Source organism: Trachurus trachurus, assembly GCF_905171665.1.
Source record: "Trachurus trachurus genome assembly, chromosome: 4".
NCBI classification, from domain to species: domain Eukaryota; kingdom Metazoa; phylum Chordata; class Actinopteri; order Carangiformes; family Carangidae; genus Trachurus; species Trachurus trachurus.
In genome coordinates this window covers 2,102,591-2,115,481 of record NC_139898.1, presented here as the reverse complement: position 1 = coordinate 2,115,481, position 12,891 = coordinate 2,102,591, and positions in this window count along the sequence as shown.

Here is a 12,891-nt window from a genome sequence, read left to right as displayed (position 1 = left end):
TAAATTAGCCAGCACATGACAATCGCTGATCTGATCACTGAACTGATTCTGATATGATTGAACTCTAATTTAAAAAAGGTTTGTTTTGCATGAGTTTGTTTCTCATCAGCAACAGGTGCCATATGAATAGTAACTAAATTTTTAGGAGGGAGTTTAAAATTTACGAAATGATTTGTAATAGCAAGGCAAGGCATCTTTATTTATATAGCGCATTTCATACCAAGGCAACTCAATGTGCTTTACATAAAGACAAAACATTAAAAAAAGAAGCATAAGACAGAATAAAAACAAACAAAACACTAAAAACAGAGTTAAAAGCAAGAGCAAATAAAAGAAAATAGATAAAGTTTAGCTACCTCAAAGCCAACTCAATATTTTCTTTCTCTATTTTTTTCTGCATACACCCGTTTAGCATTTCTTCAGACAATGCAGAGCTACTGGTGGTTAACACAGCAGGCATCAATGATGACATTATCCTACAAGTGATTCAATCTCTCAGAGAAGACCTGCTGAACAAAATCAATGACAACGCAGACACTCATTCCACAGAACGACATGAAATTGGCCAGCTGAGTTACTTGAACTTAATTCACCTGTACCAGTTCTCTTCTTTTGTCTCGCTTTCTTTTCTCACCTCTTTTTGTTTATTTATTTATTTTTTTGTGTTGTTATCATTACTACTACTTTTATTTTTACTATCAACATCTTCCCTGTATTTTTCATTTTTTTCCTTTTTTTTTTTTTAATTTTGTTATTTCTATACCTTGCACAAGGTATGTGATTATTATTTCTTTACTGTGCTTCAATTATTTGTTAGATCAACGTGAGGTCATGTTATAAGTAGGGCCGGGACTTTAACACATTAATTACGATTAATTAATTACACAAAAATTAACGCGTTAAAAAAATTAACACATTTTAATCGCACTTATTTATTTATTTATTTATTTTTCTCACGTGTGTCTACGTGCGGTCGCCCGCACGCGAGAGAGGCGCATTTTGAGAGGCTGACTGGCAGAGATGAGAGCTGGTGAAACGCTAGCATGGTTATTTAAAACACCATCTCTGATCTCTGCCTGCACATACAGTAGATACACAGACATGAGCGCACGCTAATGCACTATATAGCGCTAATTGCTCAGCTGCAGCGCTATATCTATGACCTGTCACTGTCACAGGTGCATCTCATCTCATTATGATAGGACTTCACCCTCAGAGCTGTCTGTCTTCAGACTGTCCTGACCTGTCCCTGAACATCACACAGGGACAACATGGAGCTGCTGTGTGATTGGTTACTGAGTTTTATTAATGTTTATCAGGCTGAGTTCAACAAATCAGTTTATGCTACTGTGATTTAAGTAGCCTAGTTAAATACTACAGTAATCATCATAGTGTATTGGAAGGAAAGACCATTTAATCTGTATGTATCAAATATCGATTAATTCATTAATCAATATTTGATACATATTGATACAATTTGCATCCCTAGTCTGTTGGTCTTGGTTAAGTACCACCTTGAATGCTTAAGCTTATGTATTCAGTCATTCAATGGTATACTAAAATCCATGTGAAAAAAAAATTGCTTCTCACTGTCCTCAGGTCAAATATTTATATGCGATTAAAATGCGATTAATTAATTACAAAACCTCTAATTAATTCGATTGATTTTTTAAATCGAGTCCCGGCCCTAGTTATAAGCCTTTCGGGTTTTAGACCTCACCTGCACATTTCTTTTATCGTATCTTTCTTACTAGTAAGAGAGATAAGTAAATGCTTTGTTTTATTTTATATGTGCAAATAAATAAAGTCTAAAAAAAATAATAATAATAATAATAAAAGTCTAAGTGTCCTTGCCAAGGACACTTTGACATGTGGACTGGGGGAGCCGGGAATCAAACCACCAACTTCCCGGTTAGGAACGACCCACTCTGCCTCCTGAGCCACAGCCCGCCCAGCGAGGTGTAAGGAGAAACAGACCTAAACTCTCACTAACAGTTCAACTCTGCCCATGGCCCATGCTGTGAACCCTGTTGAGAACTATGGTATGTGGTGACACAGTAGCATTTCCACGCAAGCAATTCTCCTTTTTCTCCTCCTACTCCTTAGAGGCCGCTGATTGGACCTCTATTTTGGATTCTTTCAAGGGCCTTTAGCTGAACACCGACGGTGTTGTGAGTTCCGATGACACTGCATCCTTGAAAGAGGACGTACCTAATGATTAAATTGACTAGGCAGTTAAGACCATGAGGAGTGGTCAAGCCCCAGGGCTGAATATAGTTGCTTCTGATTTTGGCCTTATGCAGAGGTCCTCATGTTGCACATAAAGCTTGTGACTACATTGGATTTAACTATTTACTGTATTTATAGCCCTTGGCCTATTTGGCTTTAGTCCTGCCTTCTATCCTGGATACATCTTGTTCTCTGCACCACAAACAGCAGTCCACTCTAACAATGTCATCTCTGGAGTGGGTTAGGAGGAGGAGGAGAAGCCAGAGGAGCTTACATAGAAGGATAAGCCCCTCCATGGCATGTAGCACCAACTAATAAAAGAAGTAGAAGTAGTCGAGAACAGGCCCTCAGCACAAGATCAATAGAGACTGAGGTCTACCATGCCACCCCAGGTGAAGGCTATGCAAAGACACCCCTGAGACAGTGCAGCACATCACAGCAGGGTGTAAACTGCAGGCAGGAAGGTAGGCTATACATGGAGCGCAACAACCAAGTGGCTGGCATACTGGAGAGGAACATCTGTGTCAAGAGTGGCTGCAAATCCCAGGGTCAGGAAGGAAGATCATACCACGTAAGGTGGTTGAGAATGACCAGGCGAGGTCCTGTGGGATTTCCAGATCCAGACAGACAAACTGGTGGTCAGTTAACTGGACATTGTGGTGGTCGACACGCAGCAGAAGAAGGCAATAGTGATAGATGTAGCAATCCATGTGACAGTAACATCAAGAAGAAAGAATATGAGAAGCTTGAGAAATAAAAAGATAAGATTAAAAAAAGATCTAAAAGAGGAGCCAGAGAAGATGTGAGGAGTGAAGGCAGCTGTGGGAACATCAGATATCTAAGTCCAGGAGAGTGCAGTCCTAGGAACAGCTGAGATACTGCACAGGACCCTCAGACTACACACACACACACACACACACACTGTATGATACCTGCCCAGCACCAAGCACCAGACAGACACAAGTCAGCAGTAGCTGATCACCCTCTTGGTGGAGACCCAAACAGAGCTAAAAGGAAGGTGACCATCATGTTAAAGGACAATTCCGGGCAAATTCATCTCTGGGCTGTATTTCCCTAACATTTTAGGTCTAAAAGAAGGAATGTGAAGATTTTCAGTTTAATGTCTCCTGTTTTGTGGTAGTTGTGTCTGTCCCCGCATCGCCACGGCAGCGATGAATGGGAGCGGATGCAAGTTCCGCTGCTTAGACTGTTTACATCCCTCAAAACCGCAATATTTTTCCCACAGACAGCGTCAGATGGCTACTCAAACATGCATCGAGAAGTTTAGGATGTTAGGAAAATACAGCCCCGAGTTGAATTTGCCCGGAATGGTCCTTTAGCATTCATCCGAACATCAATGACAAAAGATTGCTCATGTTATTTTGTGTAGATGGGTGTGTGAAGGGGGAATGATTTGCTAACACTGACTCAACAGCTGTATAAGGTGATGATAAGTGAGAAAAAATGATATATTTTTTAAAATATTAATCAGATGAAATATTTAGGTAACAAGGGACAGAGCTTCTGAGGATGTTAAATAACCTGAAAAACTATTGAAAAGAAATTGCATCTTGCTCATCTTGTCACTGTTGAGTTTTAACTACAGTATTTTTTCACCGTGGCATCTTCTAAATCACTCTCCTGCTCACTTTTACATGGAAATCTTTACAAATGTCCATGTTGTGACAAAATATATTTCTATTAGATAAAGAGTTAACATAAATAGACTTGGTATTTCTGTTCTGTTCTAGTTTTTTTTAATGATCATAATCAAAAACTTTACATTAATTAAACATAAAACTGGATTATTGCATTTATCCGGTCAGTAGGGGAGGTAGCCAAGTCATTCTTGTGTATATTTCCCAACTTTCTAGCAAAGAAAACCATTGTGTCAGCTCTCAGCATCACAACCTGACCTCATTACACCCTCATCATCAGTAAGTGCTGCTGTTCATCCCTCTCACGTGCTTTATATGCTCTCAGGACTGTGTGTGTGTGTGTGTAGGCATTTTGATCGTGGTAGTCAGGTCCCATCCATCTGTGTGGTGTTGAAAAGGCTCCTTATTGGCCTTGACCCCATATGAAATATTGTCTTATCAGCTGAGCATGAGTTGCCATAAGGCATTAGGGCTTGCACATTTCTCCAGCTCCTCTCTCTAACAATCCCTCTCTACTGGAAAGAGATCACAAACACAGTACTGTCACTCCCTGTCCAATCATTTTGCTCAATTTCTATCTATCTATGGTGAAAGCACAGATCAGTCAGGCCCCATGGACATCTTTTCAATCTTACCCTGGCTTTTACTTTTCTTAAAAAATGGATATGATACAGATAGCATTTAGATTTCACAGGCTAATAACCACACACTCACTTTCTGAGGGACATTACAAATGCAGGTGATAACTTTAATAAAGGAAGACAGAAGACATAAGAAAACAAATTACATGGTGACAATATCCACAGATGCTGTCACCCGAGGTTAAGACGGCAGCACTGTGTTCTATTATTTATTGAGTTAGTTGATGAAATGTCATCTTTGATGATGTGATGTTCACAGGGAACGCTTACATCTAAGAAGTTTAATTGACATGTATCGCTGTAGCCTTGCCAAAAACATGTACTCTTGTTTAAATATTGAAGGCCTACATAAGGAAGAACATGGACTCCTTTGTGCTGCCTGTCATGCATGTCGGCAGGTGTAAATGAACTGACTGGATGGCAATATGTTCTACACTTGAATAAAGCAAATGGGATACTTTTCAGAAATGGTCCTGAGCATCTTTGGCATTTGACCAAAGTCCCAGACCAGTAACACACAAACATTGAACATTGCGGAATTTTATTTCCATGACTGTAAAGCTTCTAAATTTTAGCTGAAGAAAGATAGATAGATAGATAGATAGATAGATAGATAGATAGATAGATAGATAGATAGATAGATAGATAGATAGATAGATAGATAGATAGATAGATAGATAGATAGATAGATAGATAGATAGATAGACAGAAAATTGTCTTTGACAGAGCTCATCACGTTACATACACTCAATAAAAACACAGTAAGGCAATAAAAACATTTACAAAAAATAGAAAGCACAATAGCAGCAAGTCATTTTGGGTTGTTTAGGTTGGAGTTGGAGTTGGAGTTGGAGTTAATTGTGCTTCTCGTCTGTTTTCAGTAAAGTTAGGAGCATTTAATACTCTAGCAAATATTGACTACTGTATTATGTTACAGTACATCATAGTATATGAAATATTTAGTGAACATTACAAAGTGAAGAAGGAAGAAAATCACTACCAATAGGATGCAGCGCCATAAAACTCCACAATTTACAGAGCATGATATTGTATTCTATTTTATATCTTATGTTATTCATAGCAATTTACCTTCAGGCAACTTCACAAGCTTTAAAGTCTTACACAATATGCTGGGCCTCCTCAAAGGGCATATTAGTGTTTGTTGCTGCATATTAATTTAGCATCCAGAATGACAGACTAGATACAACCTACTGTGCTCCTTTATGCCTTCCTCTCGTGCCCTGGAGGGGTAATATTGCTGGGTTATGAGTCCTATGTGTTATATTTATACACCCCCTCTTTCTACTCCTTTTTATCTCAAGCAATTATGTCTTTAACCCCATCAATCTGTCACTCAACATCTACTTACACCCACCACACTGTTTTGCCGCGAGACTCATGTTTCACTGTGCTGCTTAGCACTTGACTTTTTGATCAATTCTCATTAATATGGAGATTTTAGGACTGTGGCTTGCATGTGGCACATGTGATCATCTGCGGTTTGGAGGATGAAGAAAGAATTTATAAGTCGTTAAAATCAAATCACATGGCAGTAACTGTTTGAAATGACTAGAAAACGTTTCCTTTGTTGCCCGCAGCCAAAAGCCGCTTTCAGCATTTACGTCATGCTCAACAGGCTCATTGAAAAGTTATTTTCTGCTGTACTGACGTGCCTCCATATGGCTGTACAGGTGTGAGGAGAGAATACGTGAGGAATCTATCCCTACCTACCGTAGCGCAGCAGCGGCACTAGTTATTTTTTGCCTGTCCCGTCTTCTTTGGTAGAACACTATAGGCTCAGGAGCGTTGAGCAAGAAAATGTTTGAGCAGAGGATCAATGGGAAAAAAACCTGTGAGCCCATGTGCATAAAAGACGACAAACTACAAACAGGAGCATGTACACACACACACACTACACTACACCTCATAAACACACACACATCCAAGCTTTATAGATACACAGCATAAACCCAGGTGGATTTGGTGCAAGCTGTTTTCACTGGCAGCATCCCCCCCCTCCCCACCCCACCTCCCCCTCCCCATCCCAGCCCTGTTCAGCAAAGCTGTCACAGTGGCAGCACTCATAATGAAGGGTAAAATATTTTATTCAGATTTATTAATTTGAAAATGAAGCATGCCTGTCGACAGAGGGACAGTTCTTCTCAATCTGTCAACGCGGAGCCACTCGGCGCTGACACCAGGATTCATTTGTCTTGTCGGCTCTGACAGTCGGATTCTCCCAGTGCTCTACGGAGAGGGATCGCCCAGGGATTTTTTGAGCTGGATAAAACACATTCCGACAAGGAACAGCCTCTTTATTAATGCAAATTAGGCCAGAAAAATTCCAGCAACAGCTACTTGGCTCCAGAGTCCTGGCTCCATTCTCTGTTGTTGTTTTTTTGAGGGAGGGGGGGAGCTTAATAAAAAAAGAATAAAAAGCAGCCTCGGTGTGTTTGTGAGAACGGGGCCTACAGGAGGACCTGTCACGCCGCAGCTGTGACACTCTCCACACACTTGGGACCTAGACCAAATTTTGGAGCCTTTCCTGCACTTTTATAGGTGTCCTTTTCCATGTATCGTGTCTCACATCACAGCAATGAATATGAATAACACTCAAACTCTACTTTTTGAAAAACATATACCAGTTGTAGGAGATTAAAAATCCTGCAGTATGGTTTCAGGTTTTATGTTCATGCACTGGAGCATTAATTGGTGTTAAAGGGATAGTATCATTTTTTTAAAGTGGGGTTGTATGATCTACAAATAGCCCCTAGAGTAAGTACTTTAATTGTAGTAGAAGACTCTCTGCACTCCTCCCGTTAGCAACGCCAGCCCATATCCCTGCCCAGAGATTTACAACATACAGTGTTGTGAACAGACCCAAAGAAACGGCCTATTTTCGCGGCCTAAAAGAGGTTTTACCTGAAAAAAAAAACACAGTTCCATTGTTCGCTATAATATAAATTTTTCCAGCCCCTCAAAGTGCAGGAAAAACACAGTTTTTATTTGGACCTAACCAACTCACGTATCCCTCCGGCCCAGGGTTAGCGCCCGCCGATCAGCAGTTGGTTTATTATAGCGAACAATGGAACTGTGTATTTTATTTCAGGTAAAACCTCTTTTAGGCCGTGAAAATAGGCCGTTTCTTTGGGTCTGTTCACAACAATGTATGTTGTAAATCTCTGGGCAGGGCTATGGGCTGGCGTTGCTAACGGGAGGAGTGCAGACAGTCTTCTACTGCAAATAAAGTACTTAGGGGCTATTTGTAGATCATACAACCCCACTTTAAAAAAAATGCTACTATCCCTTTAACCTATTGAATTGCTCATGTTAAATGGGTCCATACAGTCAAACACTTTGCTCTATATTTTCGATTTCTCTTCTTCTGTGTTAGGATGTATGGATTTTTTTTCTCTGTGTGTCTATTTAGACAAGAGGCCAGGAGATTCACAAACTGTGGCTGACTTGTGCTTGCCTGGATGAGTGCAGGCAAGTTGTTGTTTTATTTTGCCGAGAGTCCTTTGACATTTATCTCTCTTCACCTGCTCTGTGATGGTGATTCCAAGTGACAGGGTCTCCTCTCTCTCTCTCTCTCTCTGACGCTCTCCTCTGTCTTTCTGTCTGTCCTCCTGCTCCTCTTTCTTCCTCATCGTTTCCATCTCTCTTCCCTGCGTACCATCCCCCTCCTCCTCATTCTTTCTCGTTCAGACCTCGCTGCAGCTTCAGCTACATGCGTCCCTGTCTTCTATTGGTGCTGCACAAAGTAAATTGAGGGTGGGGTGTGGGGGTGGGGGGTTTGGGTTCTGTCAGTCAGAGGCATTTGACAGGAGACGCGGCACAAGATGGGACCACAAGGGTGAAGACATGCATGATGGGATTGCTCCCATATAATGTTTAAAATGGGACGGCCTCTCCAATCCTTCAATTACTTAAATGGATGAGATAGGGAAGGAGCGCACGCTGCCACTGTGTCTCTACTGTAACGCTCAGATTAGTTAATTGGTTATCCTCTGGAACAAGGAAGAGGTTGTATTTCACTGAAGCCATCAGCAGGCATCACTTATTCAAAGTCCCCCCACTGTCAATATACTGGAACAGAGAGGGCTTCTCTCTGGCCAACTGCAGCGTTGCTATATGCAGCCCATATATACGTAACCACCACAGACTGGCTCGGCTGCCACACACACCACTGCAAAACATTGGAATAAAATGCCACGGAGGTAGAAGTGGCCATTTCAATTTGGTTTCATCCAGCATATTAGCTGCCTCTTATGGGAAAAGTCACCTTTATTGCAGAGACTTCAATACTTGACCTCACCATCAGTTCATTAACCCAGCAATAAAGGAAGCCCTCATTCTAGCCCAACAGCACCCGGTCTGCCCATTTGAAAACCATCTCACTTCCACAGTCCTGTTTTCCCCCCAGTGGAAACGGCTCTGCTAGCCACCCACTTTATCAATTGCCTTCGTAATTGTAAAAGCCTTTTTTATGTTGTTGTTTTTCTCTCATATAGTAAATGGAGCCATAATTTAATATTTTAATGCATGTTAATGTGTTGTTTAACCTTCTAGCAACAATCAGGCGGCTCTAAAAGGTTAACCTTGAACGTGAGCCAGTGCAGACAGCAGCACAATAACGCGTCAATCTTTGAAAAACATCTCTGTCTAATGGATTAGTGGTTGATTGCACAGCCCCATCTCGAGTTAGATGCCGTATATATTGGATAGGCATTAAAACGAGCATTTCTCAATTTTCTCGCTGCCGGCCCTCAGGGTCAATGGATCGCTAGGGCAACAAAACGCTGAGTCAACACATGCCTCTTAATTTATCTCTGGCTTTGATTATAGCTTCATTTAAATCTACAGCAGCCCACCAGCTCAAAAATGAAACAGGTTGGGTGTTAAAGAAAAGAAAGGTTTCTTGAAAGTCCATTTAGACATAGTTCCCCTCTTTATACTGCTCTGGCATGAGGGTAAACAATATTGTAAGAAAAATGACAGATTCTTCCAGAAAGATGCCTTCATATTAACAAGAGAAAGTGCATAAATCTACATAGCAGCACCCCTAAAACTCACTCATTAACATGTCATGTCTCATTTGTTTAACCAATTGCATCAAAATCGTTCCTTTAGATTTTTAAGGGGGTTATACGTATGTGCCTGACTATTTCTTGGCTGGACACAGAGGCTCTGTGGTGATGGTTACTCCTGGGGATGACAAGAACATTTCTCAAAACATCAAACCATTCCTTCAACAAGTCCACACATAGCAGTCCAGAAGTTATATCCTCATAGATTGATAGGACAGAAGACTTCTGACAAAACCAGATGATTCTGGGCTGTTTGTTTGCTGGAGAGTTATAGGGGGAACAGTATCCAAAGAAAATAACTCTGAGGTTACTAAACTATGTATTCCCCATCTTTTGGCACATAGCTATAGCTCCCTCCTCACAATCTCTGCACTGCACAGGGATTAAAATGATGGCTGTGTCAGCCATGTTTTTTTGTGAGATGGCAAATAATTAAAGTATCAGAGTGACTTACTGGGTAAATCCTCACATTCCTACAAATAGTTTCTGTAATCAATCAAATATGATATACATTGCTTGAAGACTAATTAGTAATTGATTACACATAACTGAGTGCAGCCTAACTTTGGCTAAGATGCATTTTTGTTCTTACACAATAAAAAGTCAAAGCAGAAGTAAGGTGAATGTTTGTGTTAATATAAGTCTTAAATAGTTATATCTTCCGACAGCAATCACTTCTATAGAGTGTTTGGTCTGAAACACGGGTCTGTCAGTCACTCTGCTCTGCTGTAAGCCGAGGAGAAAACTTTCCTTGTATCCTACAACCTTTATCCAATGAGGAGAGAGAACGGCATAAAGGGGCGGTCCTCTCTGTGTGTGCAGCCAAGGGATGCGCGTGAATGTGGTGACGTAGGGACGAGGGCGGGGACTGCTAACTCCATCTGCTGACAGGAAGTTAGCCAAAACCACCGGATCGCTTACTTCTGCTTTAATTCTACAACAATAAACTCTTACATAAAACTATAACAAATAACCGAGTTAGCCCAAAGTAGCTCTTTGTTTTTCTGCCTTTCTTCTGGTTGTGTCTGTTTATCCGCACCCATTTTTACATCTGTCTTTATCACTGTCCTGTAACCGGAGGCTCCAGTGCTTAAGAAGGTGCATGTGAGATGCCTGTGACACCGGCTGAGCAATGGGCCTGTCTTGTTCCAGGGCCCCTGCTGAAGCACAGTTCCCCTTTGTTCTGTGATGTATTGATCCATTCAGACCTCCTCTTCAATGTGCTCCACTGGCACTCTCTCTGCTTAACCCAGCTTGTGCCACCTTCCTCTAACTTTCCTTCATACACCTTAAAGGGATAGTTCAATATTTTGGCAAATTGGCCCATTGCCATAATCGCTATAGTCATAGTAGTAGGTTCGTTACCTTTTTTTGTCTGTGCAAGCTATTTTTAGAACGGCGGAGCGAAGCAGCAGGCTACTCAGAGCTATGCCATGGAGGATAAAGGAATTTCTTGGTTTCCCTCATCAAACTCATCAAATACACAACCCAAAAACTCCAAAACGCTGTTGTGGACAAGTTGTGAGCTGCGCAATTACCACACTATGAGATAATAACGGAACGTTACGAAACTGAGCCGTTTTCGAGGTAAATACAGGGTAAATACAGAGTCTGCTTGCTGAAAAAGTGTCCCTGAACGCAACGCGCAACAGCGGTTTTGCATGAATTTACCTCTAAAACAACTCTGTCTCGTAACGTTCTGTTATTATCTCATAGTGTGGTGAATGTGCAGGTCACAACTTGTCCACGACAGCTTTTTGGAGTTTTTGGGTTGTGTATTTGATGAGTTTGATGAGGGAAACCAAGAAATTCCCTTAGCCTCCATAGCATAGCCCTGAGTAGCCTGCTGCTCCGCTCCGCCGTTCTAAAAATAGCTTACACCGACAATTAAAGGTAACGAACCTACTACTATGACCAATTTGCCAAAATGTTGAACTATCCCTTTAACTGGAAACAGGGCCTGTACAAAAAACATTTTCATTCAGTTTTAATGATTTTTAATGTCTCATAACATCTGAATTGTTCAAAGCATCTGATCAGTTTGAACCAATGAATGATCGACCGATTTCTTCTACAGTATATCTTCATAGTGTTTTATTCAATATGATTTTTTTTTTTTTTATCTCATGCGTGGGCTTTTTTTTTTATTATCTCTACATCCTAACACCACACAGAATAATACAGGAAATATCTACTGTAGGAGGGCAGCTAGTGTTGCCAGGTCACACAGTATAATTAAAACACCACCATACTTAAATCCATGGTGACTCATTGGACGTGTTACACAGAGGCAAATGAATGTTTAATTAAAGAACATTGGTAATACTTAAAGTGTCACCTCCTTGCTTTTTAATAACACCGGGCTTCTGTGAAAGCAAAAGAGACCACTTTTCATGAGTTCATGCTGTACACATAAATAATGTCTCATACAGTATGTTTGAGAATAGAGTGGAGCTGCCATACATTATTTTCTCTGTCCAACTGTATTAGAATCAAAGAGAGTTTTATGTGTATGAATCTTTTCCATTAGTGCTGCTGCCTCTACGCAGGCCAAAAAGCCGTGCAGGATGAGAGTGGGGGATTTATCTGCACAGCCTCATCACATGGTGTGACCCTGGGCCTGTAGTAGAAAGGTCTCTCTCTCAGGTGCCATGGAAACCAGCACACCTCAGGCAGCTTGTCCTGTCGTCCTCCAGTCGCCCTCTGTGCTTTTCCTGGGTGGATATCTGGCAAGACAGTGGAGGCGTCTAAGGCCTGCTGAATGTCTGAAGAGCTTTTAAACAGCCTGCTCCAATTGCTGCGAGAGCTCATTCTTTGACTGATACCCTCTAGAAATGAATCCTCCTCATGTATATTGTACATCATGTCTAGACCTTGTGGTGACGTTATCATGCTTGCATCTCTCATCTCTCATGTACGGTATTAAGTAAGTTAATTAATTCAGGGAATGTTTGATTTCTAAAGGGTAAAACCACAAGGTATGGAAAAACAAACATGACTTATTGGGTAACTTAAATACATTCACTTCAAATCAATTAGGAATGCAAAAAGAAAAGCATGCTGGTTCTCATATCAATCAATAACCTGTAAGTGCTGCAACCAACTCTAACAACCTGCTACGTAGGTTGAAATGTATCCACGTCTCTGAGATGCATTGTTGTATGTGTCACCAGGGCCGTTTCTAGGAATTCTGGGGCCCCTGAAAGAATACTAAAGTGGGCCCCTGACTTTTCCGCTTTTTTTCTTAGACTACTTATGTATTATCATTTTTTA